Raw genomic sequence first — 21,309 nt, forward strand, 5'->3', positions numbered from 1 at the left:
GGGGAGATAGAAGTTGCCAGGGCACTGTGTAGGGTGACTTTGGAAGCTCCTCCTGTTGTGAACAAGTTGCATTTATATCTTCTTGAGTTTATGCAGTTCGCTTTCTTGTAGCACGAGCTCAGCATCACCGCTGCAGGGCCAGCTGCATGTCAAAGCCAATTAAAAGAGCAAATTGGTTCAGAATAGCTCTGGATTTGGACAGTCTTCTTTTGGGATAAAAGGTGTCTTCCTCTACTTAGCATGAGCTTTGATAACAGGAAGCATTCCCATCAATTTCCCATATAGACAAATCTTTAATTCATCCCATGATTTCCATATCATTTTCGTAGTCGCAGCAAGACACTCTTTCCAATAGAACTGTGCTCCATCTTCCTTTTCCCCATCAACCTGTCTCAGATGCTCCTAGGATAAATATAGCTGATGCATCATTTAATGCTAAGAAACATATATTTATATTTCAGAAACTCTAGTGCAACAAGATTCTTCTTTGCACAATGCTGGCCCAACAAATACCTCAAAATCTTGCACTTAAAGACACTTCTCTATTTAAATCATTAGACAGGGAAAATTAGACTTTTTAATTGAAAAGGAACTGTTTGCTTGGTTTTCATCTTCTGTCCTGTTGGAAACTAGAGCATAGAGGAAATCTTGAGCGTAGCATTTTATACTAGGATATCGTAGGAGTCCATAGGACACCCTTCATCCTCAGGGTGAAGATTTAAGTTTGGGTGCCTATCTTAAATTACAGCTGCTCTATCTTCTGTGTTTCAACCCTCACCATAATGACAAATGAACCTCCATGCCCACCTTTGCACCCAGCTGGTTTCATATCAGGTAGTTTCACTGCCCACACACTGGTTAGATAAAAGAGGAGTCTTCGGCTCTTTTGCAATCCTCTTACCTCCTCAGAAACCTTCTGCAATCTGCATTGTCTTGAACAAAGGGTGAGCTAAAAGATGAGTGGGATACTTCATTATAACCTCTGGCTGTGCAATGAGTCACACCTGGGATTTTGAAATGCAAAATAATAAATTAAGAGGGCAGTAGTGAGACTGAGCTGACAACTTGATAATAAAAATACTGGGCAACTTGTCAACTTCAGCTGAGTAACCATAGAACGACACTTTCTGCCAAGCACAGGCAAATGAAAGGCGCTCTTTGCCTCACTGTCGTCATGTTGTGGCCAACAGCATTGTCTAGTGGTTCAATAAAATGTAAACACCGACTATATTTTCTAGAGCCAACTTCTCTTTTTGTCCTCAGGGAGAAGGAAGGTTGGCATCTAGGAGTCTGAAGTAAGGAATGAGAGATGGGACTCTTGTCTTTGCATTATACTTATGTCAACAGAAAATCTCTATGACTCAGTTTACCTAAATGTAGATAGCTTTATAAATGGCATTTAGAAAAGTTTAATTACTGTTATTCTGATTTTCAGAGGGAAAGCACTGATAAATATTCTTTATTTATTTATCATAGTACACATTCATTTCACTACAGCGGGTCAACCTACCAAACTCTTTTCTTAATTGACTTCATTTGCTCAGTGGTACGGGACTGTGCAGTGTGGGGCAGGCTAGCTAAGCTGAGCCAACTCCGCATTCACAATGCCACAAAGCCATAACGCAATGTATTGCCAACAACTTGGGACACAACTTCATGAACTAGCTTTGCAGAAGAAGGAACAGCAAAATGCCGTCCTCCCACCATCATCTGGGTTCAACAGCACTTTAACACCCTTTACGGGGTGATGCCTTTTTCACAAAACAAAAAAGAAAAAGAAAAAACCTGCCAGAATCAGAATTCGAGTAGGAAACAATGTCCTTCCCCATGGAAAGAACAAAAAAAGGAAAAGACTTGTCACCAACATGTCTTCTCCTTTGGGTGATTATATGAATAGGTATTTGCTACCAGGAAAGCCAGGCTCCTCTGTTGTTCTGGGCAAAGAGCTCGCTCTCTTTGTCTGTGAGGGGGTGGAACACTCTCCGTGTTTCTTCTGAGAAAGGTGGGGCTGTAGCTGTGTAACTGAGATGTTCACGTGGAGGTTTGGCATGACCCAAAATTGTCATCATGACAAAAATATCCCCAAATGAAACAGAAAATTAAATGAAGGAAAATCCCTACTGAGAGCACATACAGAAAGCTACCCTCAGTAGCAAGGTGGGAAAGCTCCTATCACAATCACAAGATTTCTGGTCTTAAGAGTAAAAGATAAAGTTTTTAAAAAATGCAGATTTCTTCTTTTTTCCTATCATTCCAATAAATATGGTGTTGGGGAATGGACATTTATATCATGTAGAGCCACTGTGTTCCTTGTAACTGGGCAAAGAACAGGGTATTTTACTTCTTGGATGCTCGAAGCAGGAACTCTCATCTTTTGAGCATCGCTGATACAAAACAAAGCACTGGAGTTTTTGCCTATCACTACAATTTCACATTTAGTTTCATGATGTGACATCTTGGCTGAGCCTGTGCATACTATAATGGCATTTCCAACTGATGGGACAGCTGGAGGACGGTTCATGGTGGATGGGTGATTTCCTTGCACGTAAAAGAACCTCTGACCCAATCAGCACTATTCCACTAGTCATTTTTTCTGTCTTTGGTCTCAGAGTTTGTTAGTATTTGGCTTGCCGGGCACTGGATACTGCAATGACAGAGACAGATGTAGGCTGTATCTAGCTGGCAAGTGGAGCATGCCATTTCTAGCAGGAAGTATATCTTTTTATATTGCAGCAAGGTATCGATGTATTACAGTAGATCAGCACTGTCTTGAGGGATTTGGAGCCATGGGGCAGGCTCAGTGTCATTCACAACCTCATGTTTGTATTATATAGTACATGCCTGTGTCTATATTTTATAAAAACAGCTCCAGGTCAGGATGCCAAATTGTTCTCAAGGCAAGTGAATCTGGCACTCAGCAAGCAAAGAGTTTGGGTCATCTTCTTGGCCATACAGTGGTGATGGAAAGATGAACAGGATAGGTGGCGGTTGCTATATCAGATACCTGGCACTGCTAAGCCTTGACTCTGCTCTGTCATTTTACCCAGTGAAAACCTTAAGAGTAGTTTAGCACCCCGCCTGGATGATCACCCCAACTTCCCCAAGCATGCATACGGATTTAATACAGTGGGACTCAGAAAAACCTAACAGACACGTGTTCATAGTGAACAACTTTTCAGAAGGTGCCATGACTACTATTGCAACCTGTTATCTTTAACTCCTTGAATGACCACATACTTATTTACAACCAGGGGCACCCGTCGGCATGACCAGAAAGAGACTTGAATTCATACCCTTACCTATACAGTGAGACATCTCTGTTTCGCCACTGCTGCTGCTTGCCAGAGAATGCACAGGTAAAGCAAGATGCTACCTTCTGTCACCAAGGACAACGTGTTCTTATTAGTCAATAGTGTTGGCAAGCCCTGGAAGCTGGACACGCTTCGCATTTCAGCAACCTGGAGTGAACATGGAAAGCACCTGGCTACTGCGGCAACAAGGGCTGTAAGCAAATAGAGACTTGACTGGGAGTTGCCACATAGCACAGGAGTTTAAATGAGACACAAAGCGAGGCACCTCCTATTACTCAGGAAAACTCAAGCCACTGTTTGTCCCTGCACAGTTCTGTTTCCAGCACCAACACACCCAGTCAAGAGACAGTTTGGGATGGAGGATCTGCTGGATGTGATGCAATGTTCTCACCCTGGGATCAGATTAGTCCTAACCCAGGATCTTATGCAAATCGAAGGCTGAAGGAAGCTAGAGAATGAAATAAGAGAAAATCCCCATGATCAAGGTTGCTGATAAAAGCAACTGCCTCCAGCACGTGAGGAGCACTGCCCACAGCCTGGCTTCTGGCATGCCAGGCTGGGCAGAGGCCCAGGTGGCTAATGACAGTCCAGCACAGTGAGTGCGCCCATAAGGTAAGAGCATAACAGGATGTTTCCCATCCCACGCACAAAACAGCTCCATCTGAGCAAGCAGGAGGCCATGCCAAAAACGCGTACAGATGCAAACGCATATTATGCACCATACACGGGGAGTCCTGGGGCAGCCGTACTAATCCCTCAGCTGTACTGGCTCCGTGGAGCAGCTGAGTTTAGGCACCATGCAGCACTCCGTTTTCCTGGGCTTGCTAGATGCCCCTGTTCAGTGCATTATACATCTGCTTTCTAGTGCGTATGCTGGCTTTGGCTGCGATAGAGTTAACTTTGTTCGTAGTAGTGAGTATGGGGCTGTGTTTTGGATTTGCCCTGAAAACAGTCTTGATAACACAGGGATGACTTAGTTACTGCCCAACAGCGCTTACACAGCGCCAAGGGCTTTTCTGCCTCTCACACCACCCCACTGCCAGCGAGTGGGCTGGGGGTGCACCGGGAGCTGGGAGGGGACACAGCCGGGACAGCTGACCCCAGCTGAACAAAACGTCCACACCACATGACATCATGGTCAGCATATAAAGCTGGGGGAAGAAGAAAGAAGGGGGGCATATTCAGAGTTATGGGATCTGTCTTCTCAAGTTGGATGTGATAGAGCCCTGCTTTCCTGGAGATGGCTGAACATCTGCCTGCTGATGGGAAACGGTGAATGAATTCCTTGTTTTGCTTTGCTTGCATGTGTGCTTTTTGCTTTACTTATTATTTTGTCACTTTTACTCTTCTGATTCTCTCCCTCATCCCACCAGGAGGGGAGTGACTGAGTGGCTGTGTGGGGATTATTCACTGGCTGGGGTTAAACCATGACAAGTGGACAAGGTCTGGGAGTTAAGAGGGTCTCCAGAGTGACCGTGTCTCCTGCCTGCTTACAGACAGTGCTCACAGGGTGTTTGTTGTGACATCCCTTTAGTGAGAAGGGATCTACTCTAGTTATCCCAATTATTAGGTATGGAACCAGGTTCCACAGTTTGCTTCACATGAGCTGATAAAAGCCATTCAGCTGGCAGCATCTGCTCCCCCCTGCACTTGGGTACATGCTGCAGAGGGTGCACATAGAAGTAGAAAGCACCATAACTGCAGAAACAACTTCTACTCACCAGCCTTACAGATGCTCAATGGGTGCTCAGCAAAGCCAACTGCATGTCCTACCTGCGCAAGACTCTTGGCATCTGCTATCAACGTGACTAAGACCAACTTGCAGGTTCTGTCACTTACCATTCCCAAGAAACTTTCTCTCGAAAGGAGTCAAGATACAGGGTTGCAATGACAGGTATTTTGCCCAGTTAAGCAAGTGAACAGTGGTTGCTGGTTGACATTTAGAGCAGAGCAGAGCAGGAGAGATTGGAGGAAGGTGTTGCAACCTTGTTTATGTTGGCAGTGGATGGGGTTGCGAAAAAGCCCTAAGAGAAAGTAACAAACAAAGGGTGCGTCTTGAAAGGAGGCTGAGTTCAGAAACCTTTGCACAACATGTAGGCAACACGTGCAAGAGCCAGGTGATTCAGAGCTGCCTTTCCTACGCTCTTGTGACCTAAATCCCCCAACAAAAGGGACTAGTATGTGCAAATACGACAAGAGCCTCCTGGCCTCTGGACTTGGTTTTCCAGGAAGAGCTCTTCCTCCTGGCCCTGTTGTACCAAATTACACACTCGAGGTGCATCATGGTACACTTTCAGATTGTGTTTCAAGCCTCAGGGATTGTTTAAGAGCAGACTTGGAGGTAGTGGCCCAGTATTTTAATCTTTGTGTATGTAGCTGGGTTTCTTCTAACATAAAGCTGCTCTTTACAGTGCCTCTTGTAATTTGACCCTTGTGTGAATGTTTTAGATTCTTTATATTTGTTTTTTGCCAAAATAGGAAACAGCTTTTGTTTGCTTGGAGTAGCAGAGGGTTAGTTCTCCATGCTGAGTGTGATCTTTCAAGAAGCCTTCTTTTAGGTCCAGACCTCTAGAATAGAGTACAGAAAGCAGAATCAGCAGTACCCATTGACTACAGGGAAAATGTACATTGTGACTTCTTCTGGAGCTCCAGGAGCCAAGTGCAGGTGTTCCTTGGTCCTTCACTTCGACCCACAATGTTAGTTACTCTTCCATTTGCTGTAGAAGCCCCTCCACAGCACAGCGCTGTGTTACTTCACAGAAAAAAACTTCCTGAGCCCATGTTCTTTCCTGGGAGGAGCGTTCACGAAATGACCATGAGTTTCTAAATCCTTTTGATATCCTCTTGAGAAGCTGGTCACAGCTTTCTACCATTAAGGACAGCCTTTCTCCCCACCTGGCATGGCCAAGAGGAGATGCTGACTCAGTGATACAGAGAGGGGTTGTGCCATGAGGCACTGATGAGGCAAGATGATGCAGTGATGTCATGAGAGTGGAATCTGCATATCCTGCTGGAATAAAGAGACAAACACCAAGATGAGCCTCTCCATCACCTCCTGCATTCTTAGATCTTTTCAGCTTCTTGTTTGTGATTCAGCCTTTTGAGGCACCTGATATTTGTCTGTTTTTTCCCACTACTGAATCACGTTCTCGTTTGCACTTTATTCCTTGCCTGAATTTCCCCAACCAGTGTCTGGACAAATATCGCTGCTTTGCAAGGAAGACAGGTGGAAAAGGACATTTTTACTCCTGAGGATCTCCAAAGCTTTTCTGAGGGGCAGAAAGGTACGTGCTCTTCCTTGAGCGACACACAATCCAAAATCAGACCATGGCATGGGCAGAGATAGGAGCACAGTGTGAAGGAAATACAATATTCAGGTAGGGTGACCCACGCAGCGCTTGACTGTGACTTAGGCTCTATAAATCAGCCCAATGTCTCGCAGGCAGAACAGCGCAAACCAGGTCTCCAGAAAGCACTCAAATACAGTGAAAGAAGAAACTTTATGAATCAGCTTGGTGCGTATTGAGGTCAGCGAGGAGGAAGGCAGAAGGACATTAACACGAGAATAGTCATTTATTAAAACGTTGCAGCCCTAAGAGGGAAGAGTAGGAATTGTTGATTTCAGAGATCATGTGCAAAAACTGCCAGACAGGGGACTTCCCTCCTTCCCTCCTGGAGTATGACCTCCACCATAGTTTAGCTGTTCTGTTTTATATCTATATGTTGTAGCTCCCAAATCCTCAGAACTGAGTTCCTCTGCAATAATTTTATGTAATGCATTTATTTTAACAGCTTCCCTGCATGGACTGTGTGCAGTTCTTTGGGGACAAGGCCATTTTTCAAAGTTAGTGCTGCAGAGACAATAAAAAAGAGTTAAAACAGATTAGAGTTTTGACTCTTACTATATATCAGGGAAATCTTACTGGAAAGCTCAGACAGATGCACAGTAAAAAGGCTAAGCATGCTGCTTCTGTGATATATTTGCCTGAAATTGCTAGAAGACTCATATAACTTTTCCCTGTTTGCACTTCAGAAACAGATTGCTTCACTTCTTGATCCAAAATTTGAGCAGTTCACGCTTGAAAAACTGCAAACCAAGGGGCATTGGCTGATAATCATGTAATTGTGCTTTTTCTTTTTTTTGCCTTTTTTTTTTAGTGTATTTTGACAGCACATAAATCATTGTAGCTTTCCAGATAGTTATAATGGTAGAGCTCTGCTCCCGAGATTTTAAGGCAAAGTCTTGCAATATGAGGACTGAGCATCAGCTGAGCCATGGTAACTATCACTGTCAGCTCAGCTGACAATAAAAGGAGGTTAAGCTAAATTGCATTGACTGCAAGCCTATGCACTGCAAAGTCACACTGGTTTTGTTTATTACAGGCTACAACGGAGTACATGGAGAGTTAGCACAGCCCAGCTGATATATGGTAAGTTGTTAAGCTTCTAAGTCTTGAGTCCCTATTTTCTGATTTAGATCTGACACAGGAAATGGAAGACAATAATTAATGAGTGGAAGAGGAGATATGGCTTTACAATAGAGAGATGGTGAGATAACCTTATTACATATTTCATTGGATCTTTTACCAAACAGATGATAGACTCATTATAAAGGGTGCGCAGAACAAAGGGAACATTGACATTTACAGAGATTCTGCTCCGGAAAACAGCTACAGAATTGGCATGATGGCTTTCCGTGACTTTTGTGTTTGGTTCTTGGGTGAAGGAACAGCTTTGTGTCTATTAGACCTGCAAACTGTTGCAATGTGGGAGTTACACTGATTTTGAGTCTGATGAGAATTTGGTCTTGAAGTACATTTCTGTTTCTTTCCTCCCTCCTCCCTTTTTTTTTTTTTTTAACCTTTTTATTTTCCATGAAGGCCAGGCAGCAGCAGCTTTTCCTCCATTGTTTTCTTCCTTTATTTTTCTCATTTTTTCATAGGGTAGGGCTGCTTTTCCTGCTATATTGTGGCTGCTTCAGAGCTGCCTACACACAGGCTTGTATCAGCTTAGTTCAACAAGTGTGAACTTTTGCATTTGATGCTCTTCATCAGCTGTAAAATGGCTTATTCTTGTTCATTTAAAAATCTTTTCTAACCAAGCAGAGCTGAAAAAATAGCCCTATTGATACTTAAATAAGAGGGTCTGCACAGTCTTATGCCCTAATTTAGTTAAACTTCTTAAAGCTGCACTCTTTTATTATTAGTGTCACGCGATATGCACTTGATGTGTTGGAAATATCATGCCGGGCTTGTACAACCTATTGTCTTTGAGTTATACCCTCAGTGAGATACAGTAAAAGCCTTTGCTTTCAGTGAGGCTGGAAAAATAAGAATTTAAACGCTTGACAATAGCAGTGACAGTACTAGAATAAGTACATGGGGTGAGGCAAAACCACGTCTGGCTCAGTGTCACATCTCCAGATGTGTTTCCTTACATCTCTCTGGCAGAGCACCCTCAGCAGACTCCACAACTCCCTAGGTGTCTTTGGGAAGAGTGGGTGCTGCCTGGGTGTGTTTGGGATCACTTGGAACGTGATGCATTTTAAGCTAGCTTAAGTCTCATATAAAAACCTGTAGGTAACACCCAAACAAAGGGCTGCAGTGAAGCCATTTTGCTCTTTCTGAAATGACGTTTCTCAGAATTTGAGTTCAAAGGAAATTGCAACTTTCCGGTTTAATTCAGGAAAGCATGAAACGTCAGATTTTTCTGTGGAACAGAGATTTCAACGTTCATTCAGCTCAGCCAGCAGGTGAGGAGAAGCTTAACAGTAGCACACGGAGTTAGTGGCCACCACAGTAATCCCTTGAGCACAGAGCGCATGAGGCTGGAAAGCTCTGAAAGGGAAGTCAGAATGACCCTAACAGAAAACCTTTCCTAAAGGAAGCCACATCTGTTTGAGCTGGCATGCAGGACTGTTCTCAGGAGGAGCGAGATGCAAAGTTCAAGGAAACTGCCTGCAAAGACACCCAGTGCCTGTGCTGTGGTTGTATAATGAGCCTCGGTGCGAGGAAGCTCTTTGTTCTATTTACAAATCCCTGTATTACTGACAAGGAAACTTTGGTGGCTGCCTTCCAAAGACAACAATGAAGAAAGAAAGAAAGGTGGGTTTTTCTTTGTCTTGCAGCTCCCATAAATCCCCTCCTATTCTGAAGCATGATTTTTTAAAATATTTTTTCCCCCCACGTGTAATCCCATCACACATTTTACAAGTCTAATTACAAAGCAATCAGATGTGGGAGCAGTAACGAAGAGTACGTCAAGGAAGGCTGAGCCTGTTTGAAAATTCCACAGGTGCTAGTTATGACTTTGAAACACCAAGGTTATTGCATCCGTACAATATTATTTCAGCCACGAAGAGGTCAAATACCGGAGAACATTCTTGGATATTATATGAGATTTAAGTCAGACTTGTTCCTCAAAGACAAACTTGTAAACCAGTTTCTCTGATACAAAAGCTCCCAAACCCTGAGAAACTCAGGGTGAGAACGGAACACCAAGGGAGAGGATAGAGCAGAGGTCAGCAAATCATGAATAATGCAGAGAAAAGGAATAGGGAATGATTAATCACTGCTTGCTGTAGCACGAGTACACTGATTTTAATTTTTTTAAAAAATCACAACCTTTTTTCTGTACAGCAACAGGCTCTTGTTAAAGACTTCACTAAGCCAATCTCTGGAACTCTGACTCTACCACTCAGACACTTTTCTCTACTCCTCAGTAAATATTTAGACTAAATGGTGTGGAGCTGTAATGTCCTCTGGGAATTAACCCTTGGTACCTGTGACTGTATATTTTACTGGTGAACAACCTGACTGTAGACTAAAACCGAGCTGCAGTTCTTATGCTGTTCTTGCTATTAAATTAAAAATTTATTCTGTGAGATCCACATCTTCATCTTTAGCTGTTAACAGGTTCCCATTTAATTTCCTAGGTATTTTGGGGGGGAAAGGCATTTGTTTGGTAGAAGCACATTACAAAGAACTGCAAGGTAGGGATAGTCCTTCTGAGTCTTGTTCAAACTCCATTTCAGACATCAGGAGTCCTTTATCTCAGCTCTCTATCTAGAAAAATATTTACCCATTATAATGATCTAATCACAGGAAGGGGCCAGGGCCCTATTTTTCTCGTTTGCCTGCCTGTCTCATCATGGGGAGAGGCCTGATGCAGGGTGTGTACCAGCCCCAGGTCCTTGTGCAGACCTCACAGTTGGTGTTCAACACCAACTGTGTCAACTGGTTCAATGCTCTGGGTCACTGTGACCGAGTCCCAGTGCTTTCAGATGCTTCCTTCTGACATCCAGCTTCTCCGTCAGTGCCTTGCTACCACATGTGCAGAGTGGCTACCTCATCTGGGCATCTTTGAACAGTGCTGACATGGCTAAAGCAAGGCCAAGTAGCTTATTGTTCCTACCTGAAGGAAAACAATGAGTGAAAGGTCTTAACTGGAAGGCTCTGGAACCAGTCTGTTTAGGACAAAGGCAGAGCAGGAGAGAGCCCAGATGAATTGTTGGACATTCAAAGAGTTGAGCTGGCTGGTTCTGCTGCGTTCCCACCAGGAAGAGATGCAAGCTGATCTGATTGTAATAAGATAGGGTTGGAATAGTTATATCCTTGGGTTGCTTGTTGCCTTAAACCCTCCTTCTGTGTAATGCTAAATAAAACAAGTACTTCAAGGATATAGGTCATTATCCCTGGTCAGCTGCCCAAGGGGAGGGAACAAGGTGGTAAACAGCTGACACATGGGTGTAGCCAGCTTTTGATTTAATAGTGGGAAAAGTGGCATTTTTCAGCCTGTGCTTGGGAAAGGTGACACGCTGAACATGTGAGATGGGCCTCCAGAAGCTCTGCAAATGCTGGAACTATGTGGCTGAAACCTAGGCAGGGTAACGCTAATAGCAACTGCAGACTTTTTTTTTTTTCCCCTGCAGTAGACGTGGGCCTGAAAAATATGGGTGACACCAAAATGTCAGCTTTTGTGAAGTTTTGAAGCTATTTGACCCTTTCTAAAAGCTCTGTGCAGATCAGGTATTTCTAAGTGTATTGCTTCATGCTCACAAGCTCCGTCTGGAGTGCCAGCCCTTGCTTGGACCATTACTGCACTCCTGCAGCTGCGGTGGCTGCAGAAGGTCTATAGCATCAAAGAAATATTTGAAGTAGATGTGTTCTGCAAGAGGGGAAAGGATACACGTAGGTGCCTCTGACATCTTATGCACTTGCCAAGGCACCAGTGAGATCCTAAGGTTTCTCCAGTACAGCCACCTCATAATAGCTCTGCACAAACTCAGTGTTCTCGGGTTATTATGCTGCAGGGAGAGGAAGATGGTGCTCCCAGTGCACATTTACTCTCCAATTGTCCGCCAGATTAGAGGCAAGCAATTTGGAAGAGATCTATGAGCAATCTGGTTTAGCTCTCTGCAGACATTCCTCTCCAGCCGCAAGCAGTTCACGAGCAGCTCGAGCCCAGCTCCAGTGCCAGGGATCTGTCACCTCACTGGCAGCGAGGCTGGGCTGGCTCCTTGGCAATCCAAATTCTCGATGGTGTGTGGAAATGTGCATGTGGAGATGGCTGAGCCCAGGGCTGCCGAGGTGCCCTGTGTTGCCTCTATGTCCCGCAGAGGAATGGAGCAGATGGAGCAGCCTGTGGGCAGAGACGCTGTTGGTCAAGTTCAGACACATGGGTTATAATGGGCTTATAAAAATTCTTGATTCAGTCTATACTTGTGGGCTATAGGGTATACGGAGCTCTTAGGGTAACTAACGGATGTAGTGAGCCCATCACTTTATTATCCCAGTGTATTCTCCCAGAGTCTGGGAAGGGCTGTGTTCTCTTTTTATAGATGGTGCGCTGAGGCACGGAGCTCCAGAGTCACTGGGGAGGAACATGTTGGATAAATGTTGCTCATTAGAAAATGTTTATTTGTCAGTTATGATGTTGTGTGTGTGGGACTGTATCCATTTCAGCAAGACACTCTAGGAAATGTTTTCTTGGAATCAGCATGGAATTTCTGGCCGGGATGGTCCTCCATCATGGCATGGTCACTCCTGGGGTGGCTGGGAGACTGCAGGTCAGTTCTTAGAGCTGGAGCTGGCAAGAGGTGGAATTAAAGCAGGCAGAATGGTGCCCTGATCCTCAGTCAGTCCTGGCACTATGATTTATTTTTCATTGCGTGCTTTTTGTCCTTCATTACAAGGGAGAAAAGTCCTCCAAAAATGTTGAGAAGTCCTGTTTTTGTCACAGTAGAGATGGGAAAGCTTCCAGACTCTCCAAGATACTGGCAAATGGTGGAAGCTGTTTCCAGTTTAGTTCAATCTGCAACTTTCCCAAGGTCCCACATCTGCTCTGTTGCAGATCAGCAGATTTAAGCCCAGTTTCCTATGAAGAAAATGGTGGAACACGGACTGCCTAACCACGTAGCTGAGAACGGGCAAAGCTGGCAGCCAAGAACTGGAGACCCAGCAGCCATGTCCTCTCCCATTGACTTCATTGCCCTCTGTTTACAAGCTGGTCTGTCAGATTGGTCAAACCCCTCAATTCTCCTCCCTTATACCATCTCAAACTCCTACTTCTTCAAGGCTTTAAGCTATTTAGGACCTCTGTAGGAGATGGCTAGGAGTTTTGAAGCACTCCATGGAAGACACCTCCTGGTCCAGCAAATCCAGACCTTTGCTATTACACAGGGCACTACCGTACGGCACAGGATCGTACCTACGGTACGGTAGGTAGGACCACCTACCCCTCCTGGAATGTCCACCTCAAGTTACTCGTCTTTGGCATTAGCCAAACTGCACAGCTTTTGATTTCTTACGGTCTTCCCATCAGTCCTGTAGCTCTTCCCTTGAGTCTGCTCAAAACTCAAGGAAATGGAAAAGTCCAGGGGCCAGGCAGAGAGTTCAAGTTTTGTTCAGATGAAAACCATCAAGACGAAGAGTGTACTGCTTCTGAGCGGGGAGGGCAGCAGGTCACTGCCTTATTTTGCAGTCTTGTCAAACAACTCTGCTCTGATCTGTTGCTCACCACAGCTCAGATTGTATTTCATCCAGAATAGCTCTTCATATCTTAATTCTGGTTCCTTGTGTGTGCGTGTGTGAATTATTTCTCTTATATTTCACCAGGGAGGATCTAATTTTCTCTTCTCCTCCTTTCCTAATATTTTGGATCTCTCTAGGTGTCTCCGTACTATGCATGTCTTCCCTGTTTGAAGAAGTTACATGCAAAATTCACAGTTGTCGTTCCTAACTTGCAGAGATTATATTTATGTGGCTGTACACATTTTTATGTGCTGCAACTCTATTTACTTTAGAAGAAAAGCCCACAAGATTGATGAGTGAGGCAACATATTTAAAATATACATCTTGTAAACGTGTTAATGACTATATAGGCTATAGGTCCCTGTGGAAATAAGAAGAGGCATTCTTTTAATAAACAATGGAGCGCATCCAGTTTTTCTTCCTACTTAAGTTATTTCCAGCACATTTACTAAAATGCTACCAGATTCAATAATATTTGTCTCTTTCTTGGCTTCTTACATACATAGCTTTCTTCCTTAACAACAAGTCCAAGATTTTTTGGAGCCAAAGCAGGAATGATGATGTGTTTTTGTTGTTGTTGTTCTTCTAACCAGCTGTCTCTGCTCATCTTGCTGTCACTAGGAGAAGACATCTGCTTAGTACATTCAATATTTTTGCTTAGATTCTCAACAGGGAGGTCAGAGCCTATGCAAAAATGTCCCCCAAAATATCTGTCACTGCAAACATTTCTTTTAAGACTGGGGTATTTCTTTGTTTATTCAGCGTAGACTCTGTAAAAAATCTGACCAGTTTCCTTCCTGTAAAACAAAGCACTCATGATGTCAATGCTAAAATCTGGACAGAAGACATTCACCATTAGCAAGATACTGTGCAAGATGCCAGATGGTATAAAATACAAAGTCCAGTGATTTCTGCTTTAATTGTGTCGCATCACTCCAATGACATACTATAAACCTGCTTTTTTTTTCCCCAGCTAAGCTGAGACCCAGAGGGTGAGGATTCTTAATGAAATTGTCAACTCTTTAACAATTCTATGTGCTAATTTCATCAAAATTTATTGGAAAAATTGAGTAGTGCTAGTTATGGCTTGCTTGCGGCCACAGAGCTCTAGGCAGTTCTTTCTTCTAGCCACTAGCAACACTCCTTCCTCATTAACCAAAGATCCAGTCTAGCAAAACACTTCAATCTTTAAATCCACCCCTGTTCAACAGAACGCTTAAACCTAAGCTAAAATCTCTCTGGACTCAAATTGGATTAAGTATGTCCTTAAAATTAAGTATGCTACACTGGCACGTTGCTCGGCTGCACTTCTCAGCATTGGGATTTTGCAGTTTCACAAAGCTTTACCATTCCTTCCAAGGGTGGCACAGGCAGCTACAGCCCGGATGGTGGAGGGAGCAGAGCAGGGAGCAGAGCCTGAAATGGTTGCAGGGAGGTTTATATTTTCCTGAACTATCCAGAACTCACCATGGCCAACAGTGAAATTATATGGAATTTTAGATAGGACTGATGGCCAGGTAAAACCAAGCATCTGGCAAACCACATGCAACTCAAAGATGTGCACAGAGATGCAAGGTTTGGTGATGGTCACTCTCTCTGATATGCTCATGGAAAGTGTGTGTGTGTGGGGTTGTTGGAAATTGTATTTCTCATTAGTGAAGATTCCCTCGGGGTTCTTACCCAGACTTGATCACTGTCAGTGATCCATGTTAGTAATGCCTGCCCAGTACGTGCCTTGCATTCCTGTCTGGATGCAAACATACCTGCAAAATGGAGAATGACAAAGCTTGGCCCACTGCTGTTCCTAGATTCCTTCCACCAGGCAGCAAGCACATGTGTATCTCTAAATCAGGAACATGCACCCTGGTTGGAAAACAACTCAGACACGCAGGTTGAGTCTTCTCTCTCCTGTCTGCCTAGTATCTATGCTGGTGTTTCCTCATTCCTTCCCCAGTGCCACAGGATGCTATTGGTGTGAGCTCAGATTATACACGTGCTTCCAAGAATACCCTTTGGGGTCAATTGTGCCACTGCCGCATGTGTCTTGATGGAAACGGGTGTCCTCATGGCGAGGTGGGTGAAAAGTGCTGCGGTTTGGGGCAGAGGAGTCTCCAGTTGATCTAAGGCTAATTGCATCTGATCTTTGTCTGAAAATTAGGTGGCAACTCTCCCAAGAACACGTGCTTAGTGTGTTTTCCAGCCTCTCTGGCTTTTACCCACGGAAGGATTAGTTCACCAGGTGGGCGACTTTCCTGTTGTTCTGGAATTGTTACTAGTGAGGGAATACGTCAGATCCCCGCATCTTCATCTGATTAAGAGTTGTGTTGCAGCAAAAATGACTTGGATTAGAGATAAAGAAAGTTTTTCTAACTGTGAAGCTCTGGAATGGATCCTCTAGATATCCTTACCAGCAGGGTAGCTGAACCTCCATCAGGTATGGTTTAGGCAATGCTGCTCCTGCTTTGCAGCCTGAGGGATGAATTCCCATGGCTTCCCAAGGACTTTTCCCATCCTGTGCTTTGGTTTGAGGGTTGGGGTTTTTTTTGTTTTTTTTTTTTGGGTTTTTTTTTGTAATTTTTGCATCTGAAATCTCACTGAAAAGCAGAGACCCAAAATCTGAAAAGCAAGGGTTCAAATGCTGACTGCTGAAAACTTTGTACAGAGCTGAGTTGCATGTAGTCTGGTGGGAGGTCGTGGTGTCATTCCCTGTGCTAAACCGTGCACTGCAGGTTTATAAGGGCTCCTCCAGACACGGGGAGCTGACTGGTCTAAAGTCATACAACATAGGAAAAGTAGGAACAGAAGCCAGGTTTCCAGGCTTCTAGTCATGCACCTTAACCACTAAAAAAACTTCATTTCCTTGAATTAATATTGGCCCAGGCTGAGTCTTGTATTACGGCCTCCTGAGTGGTCTATGCAATGTCAGGCATTTCACTCTTTTGCTGTTTAATTCATTTTGCTGCTATGGTGCAGGGTGCGGTAGATATTACCGAAGGAATGATTGCACGTTGCCAGTATTTTTGATTCTTTCCAGGCAAAGAGAAGATTTTCACAGCCAGGCTCAACACCTTGAATTTTCTACTTCCATTTCCAAAGTGTATGACATTGGTCATGATAGGAAACTGAAAAAAATAGAAAATTCACGCTGTGCTTGACAAGGCAGTGACCATTCTGGGCAGCGCGTTACAAGGGTAATGGGCTGCGAATCAAACTTCTGCTGCTGTGCTGCAGAGGATTAGTCACAGTTCATCTACCTGAAAAATGGAGGTAGTCATACTTACGATCTCACGCTCTGGAGGCTCAAAGCTTAAAACTTTTGGGATCATTCAATGGAGGCTGCTATGGATGTGCAAAGTGTTCTCTCTTCTGTTAACATGGCTGGAAAATTGCATAAGCTTGGTGGATAAAGAAGCAATAATTGTTGGATATGGGACAAGGAAAATATTTGACCACTGGTTTTCTCTAATGGAGAACATTTGTCTCTCATCTTGGGCCAAACAGTTTCTTTTAGTTTTCAGATGCTTCCCCTAGATACCAGTTGACACAACATGAGGACTGCTGCAGATTTGCAAGAAAGATTGAACAGAGGAGAAAAAACCCAGGCAACCATCCCTCTGTAAATCTGCTTCTCCGGAGCATTACAAATCTGGGCTCTGTCGGAAGCCCCACCACGCTGAGGCTGACAGGCATGAGTGCCAGCATGTCCCTCGTGGTGACCGCTTGCCCCGTGGCAGAAAATACCATCAGGAGGTGTCCTCCGAGCGCGACAAAGAAGGAACACGACCTTGCAGCCTGATGGTCAAAGCCCTCAGCTAGAAGGAGCCACGTGAACTGCAGGTTCTCCAGGAAGGGAACTGAACCCAGGTTTACAGGGCCTTGGGCAAAGGCTTTGCTGGTGCAATGGTCTTATCCACCAGCGCTTTAGAAAGCAGCCATGCCCATGTCTTTCACAACAGGCCATGTTTGCAAAACGCTGTCGGCACTCTAGGTACACCTACGGCATGGGGCCCTGGTGACTCAGGCACTATTCTGCTTCATTTTTGGATCTCAGCAGGGTTTAAACGCAGGGTAGGCGGATAGGACAAGGCTAGGGTATTTCTAGTCATAGTCATAACGCTTAGAAAATATCTGTGGCTGTTTCTGACAGGCTCGTGCAGATTTAGCTGCAGTGCTTTCACGATAGCATCTGGCCCCGGCAGCCCTCTCCATCCCCTGGGAGGAATTTAGCACCCCTGGTACAGGGGGCCAGTGCAGGGCACCAAACCAACCACAGATGGGGGATTTGCACCGAGGACTGAATTTGGCATATCACGCTTCCCCTGCTGCGGGGCCTGCCGGGAAGGGGTGCCCGTGGCGGTGGGGTGGTATCTCCTGGGGTCTCTGATGGCTCAGAGCTCTCAGGTCATGCTGTGAGCACGCCTGCTTGTTTTAGAGATTTTGGCAGCCAGAGAAAAGGGAGGGAGGCTGGATCACAGCTCCGTGCTCTAGCTTCCAAAGTCTTCCAGGCACTTACTGTCCTTTTTTGGGTCCTTACGTGCAAGCTTTTCCCTCCTGGGGCTGTCAAGTGGTGACTGTGGACATTAAAGCTGGTAATGGGATAAGATTGTAAACATCTTCTGAAAGTGCACAGCAGAGTCCTTTATTGTCAAAATGAAATACATTTAAAGTGCCTAAAAACTCATCCAGAAATCTCTTTCCAAATGAGTAAGGCTTGGCAGCTCTCCCCTCCGCAGCCTGAATTCGATGTAACCCTTCTGTCTTCCCTTCTTTTCAGGGCAAGCGCAGATACCCAACAGCTACTTAAAGGGTAACATTCCATTATAAAAACCACCACACTCAAAATACGAATTATTTTAATTGCAGTCCTTATAAACAGCCACAAAACAATCAAACAGCAATCAGAGAGCAGCTTCCCTTCCCCCTCTCCTTAGTGTGCTCGGCAGGTTTAGTTTTCAGTGCAGGCACCGCCGGTGTAACTCCGGTGTAGCTAACTCCGAGCTCCGTTCACTGCCCCCCCTCCCTGCGCGCCCCGGCTGGCTGGCGGGAAAAGCACCCGAGCCCCGCACCGGCCGCCCCGCACAGCCCCGCTGCGGGGGGGACACCGCAAGCCCCGCTGCGCACTGCTGGGGCTGGCCCTCCGGGTGACCGGGCAGGGGGTGATGCTTGCAGCCCCCCCCCCCCCCCCCGCCACACACGGTGCCGGTAGCTGCCGCCCCGCGCCGTGCGCGCAGCGCAGCCCCCTCCCGCCCCCGGCCCCGGCCCCAGCCCTTACATGGACAAATCTGCCTGCAGGGAAAGGCAGGAATTCGGGCCCTTGACGTCAGCCCCGGGCAGAGCGCGGCGGCCCGGCGGAGCGGGAGGCAGCGGCCGCCGCTTTCGCTTTTTGTTTCGGGGCGTCCCGCCGCGCCCGGGGCTGCCGGGCCCCCTCGCTCGGCCCGCGGGGAGGTAAGGGTCGGGGGGGGCGTCGGCGGGAGCGCCGCGGGCGGGGGGTGCCGGGGGCCGCGGGCGGCGCTGGAAGGAGCGGAGCGGAGCGAGGGCGGCGGGCGGGCGGGGGGCGGGCGGCGTGGGGGACGCCGGCGGCGGGCGCGGGGGGGCTGCCCGGGGGACGCGGCGGGGCAGCGGCGCGGAGCGCGGAAGGGGCCGACGGGCGGAAGGGGCCGGCGGCGGGGCGGGCCCGGGCCCCTCTGCGGAGCCGCCCCCGGCCCCACCTCCCCCCGCCGCCTCCTCCTCCCGCCGCCGCCGCCGCGCTCGCCTCCGCTGCCTCCTCCCCCCGAGGTATTGTTGCAGATAATAACTTGCCCCCTTCCTCCCCACCGCCCCCCCACCTCCGCCCGCCGAGGCAGCTGTGCAACAGCTGGAGCCCCCGGCCGGGGCGGGGAGCGCTGCCGGCCGCCCGGGGGGGCCGCGCCTGGCTCCTCCCTCCGCCCGGGGCGCCGCGGCCGCCTGAGGGGGGACGGCCCGGCCCGGGGGCAGCTCCCGGGTGCGGGGCCGGGGGAAACTTCCCCGGGACTTCACGGGCGCCGCCGCCCTGCGCGGCGGGCGGGGGCCGGCGGCGGGCCGGGGTCCCCCGGGCGGCCGGGGCTGGGCGGCGCGGTGCTGCCGGCCGCAGGTGCACCTGGCCCGGGCGGGGGCCGCCTCACGCCGGCCCGGCGCTGCCGTGTGCGGCCGGTCCCCGCCCGGGCTGCGCCGCGCTCGGCGGGCTGAGTAAAGCCCTGGCAGCTTTTTATATGCCGGGGGAGGCCCACCCTTCCCCAGCAGGTAAGGGCGTAAAAGTTTCCCACACCCTTACGTCATCCAAGGCTTTTTTTTTTTCTTTATATATATATATATACACAATATTTTTTTCCCCTCCCTTTTCTCTTGCCCTCCCCGTTTGAACAGGCAAGTCTTACTCCTGCCATTGTTCGGGAGCAGGCTCCGCGCCCTGGGGCTGTGCTGGGGACAAGGCAGTGCTCCCGAGTAGGAGGTGGTGATGGAGCAACACACGTAATTGCTCTGGCTACTGTACCTCGAGGTGTATTTTAGCCCCGCTGGTGAAACAAATGAGCCTGGGAGTCTCCTGCTTTGTTTTGAATTTTTTTTTTTGTTTTGTTTTGGGTGTGTGGTGTTTTGTTTGTTTGTTGTTGTTTTTTTACACCTATACCAGCTGGCTTGTGGCCGATAGTTTGGTTTTCGGGTTGGGTTCCTGTTTGGTATGTTTCTATCTTGCCAGGCAATTGATACACACAAGTTTTGAGAGCTTGCAGGAGCTGCCAAACTTGCTGATGTGCCTTCCTGCACATCCACAGCACCGTGGCCCCCATGCACAAAGTGGGTTTGACCTATGTGAAATGTAACGTGGAAATGTTAAAGATTTTGGCAACACTCTAGATCTGAGAATTTCTTTGCTTCCTTGGACTCATGTATCGCAGAGATTGTTTTTGTACATTCCCGGAATGATTTTTGGGGCAAGATCTGAGAGAGAGCAGGGAGCCCCTGGGTGTCTGGGAGCTGGGTGATACAGCAGGTGCTGGCTTACCAAGTCATTACAGATACGGGGCATTAGGAGGGGAGGGGAACATGTGGAAGTGGGGGACAGGACACAGCATTTAGTCTCTGTATTAACGATGCAGCAGTGTTCATGCTGGAAAATGCTGATTGCTGTCCTGTGCGTAGCCCAGCCCGCTGTGCAGCAGCGCAGTTTGGGGATGTGAGGGACTTTCTGGTTATCCCCACCCTTGCTGCAGAGGACTGGCCCAGGCAAGGCTAAGTAATACTCTGGAATATGGGACTTCCTTTGGGAAGTACTTCCATCTGCAGATAAAGACCTACTGTTGAAAACTTCTCTCTGCCTGTTGACCTGCTCTGTCTCCCCCTGCCTGCCCCATAACCTTTTATCCTGTTACTCCTAAATTTATTAGCTCTGTTATTCCCCTCTTTCAGTTGTTTAGCCTTTGTTGGAGGGTTTTTCCCTGCAGGATGGGCCGTCAGCAGGTGATGATGGTCATAGAGGCCACCTGGCAGTGAGCTGCTTACGCTTGCTATCTAATCCTGCCTGCAGCTTCATGGAGATGCTGGTGCTGCTAATGGGGCTGTAAAGCCTGTTGCCCTCTCACTGTTGAGCTCCACATGTGGTTTTCCTTTAATTGTTTTCTTCAGTTTTCTTTTTACCATCTGAGTCCGCTTGTGTTGGCTGTTGGGCAAAGCTGCCAGGCTGGGGGCACCTGGTCCAGGGTAGTGGCAGCACTGTGTCCCCATCAGTAATGGTGCTGGCAGCTTTCCTGCCATCCAGCGTCCTTTGGTCCTTGTAGGCTATTTTCCCAGCCCTGCGGTTGGAGGGTCTGTTTGGAGCCCATGGGTTGCTGAAGGTCACCACAGCCTATTTGGGGGTCTCTTGGCTGGAGAGAGGTGTCTGGCAGTGGGTGGGAGGCCCTCTTCCCAAAAGTCAGTCCCACCATGTGTGTTGTGTGGAGGCCGCGGGCATGTTG

At 47.2% G+C, this 21,309-nt stretch overlaps 1 protein-coding gene across 9 annotated transcripts in view; it reads left to right on the plus strand.

Moving 5' to 3' along the window:
* Window positions 1–21,309, plus strand: part of LPP (LIM domain containing preferred translocation partner in lipoma) — a 371,893-nt gene that overhangs the window by 11,195 nt on the left and 339,389 nt on the right. For 5 of the 9 annotated variants that reach the window (XM_080409294.1, XM_080409284.1, XM_080409295.1 and 2 more), the window contains exon 1: window positions 78–19,117. The gene's annotated coding sequence lies outside the window, so the exon portion shown is untranslated. Of the gene's footprint in view, window positions 1–77; window positions 19,118–21,309 lie in introns of those variants that run through there. The other 4 variants (XM_080409297.1, XM_080409299.1, XM_080409286.1 and 1 more) reach the window with 2 other exon arrangements.

This window comes from Falco punctatus (assembly GCF_963210335.1).
Source record: "Falco punctatus genome assembly, chromosome: 13".
Classification (NCBI taxonomy): Eukaryota; Metazoa; Chordata; class Aves; order Falconiformes; family Falconidae; genus Falco; species Falco punctatus.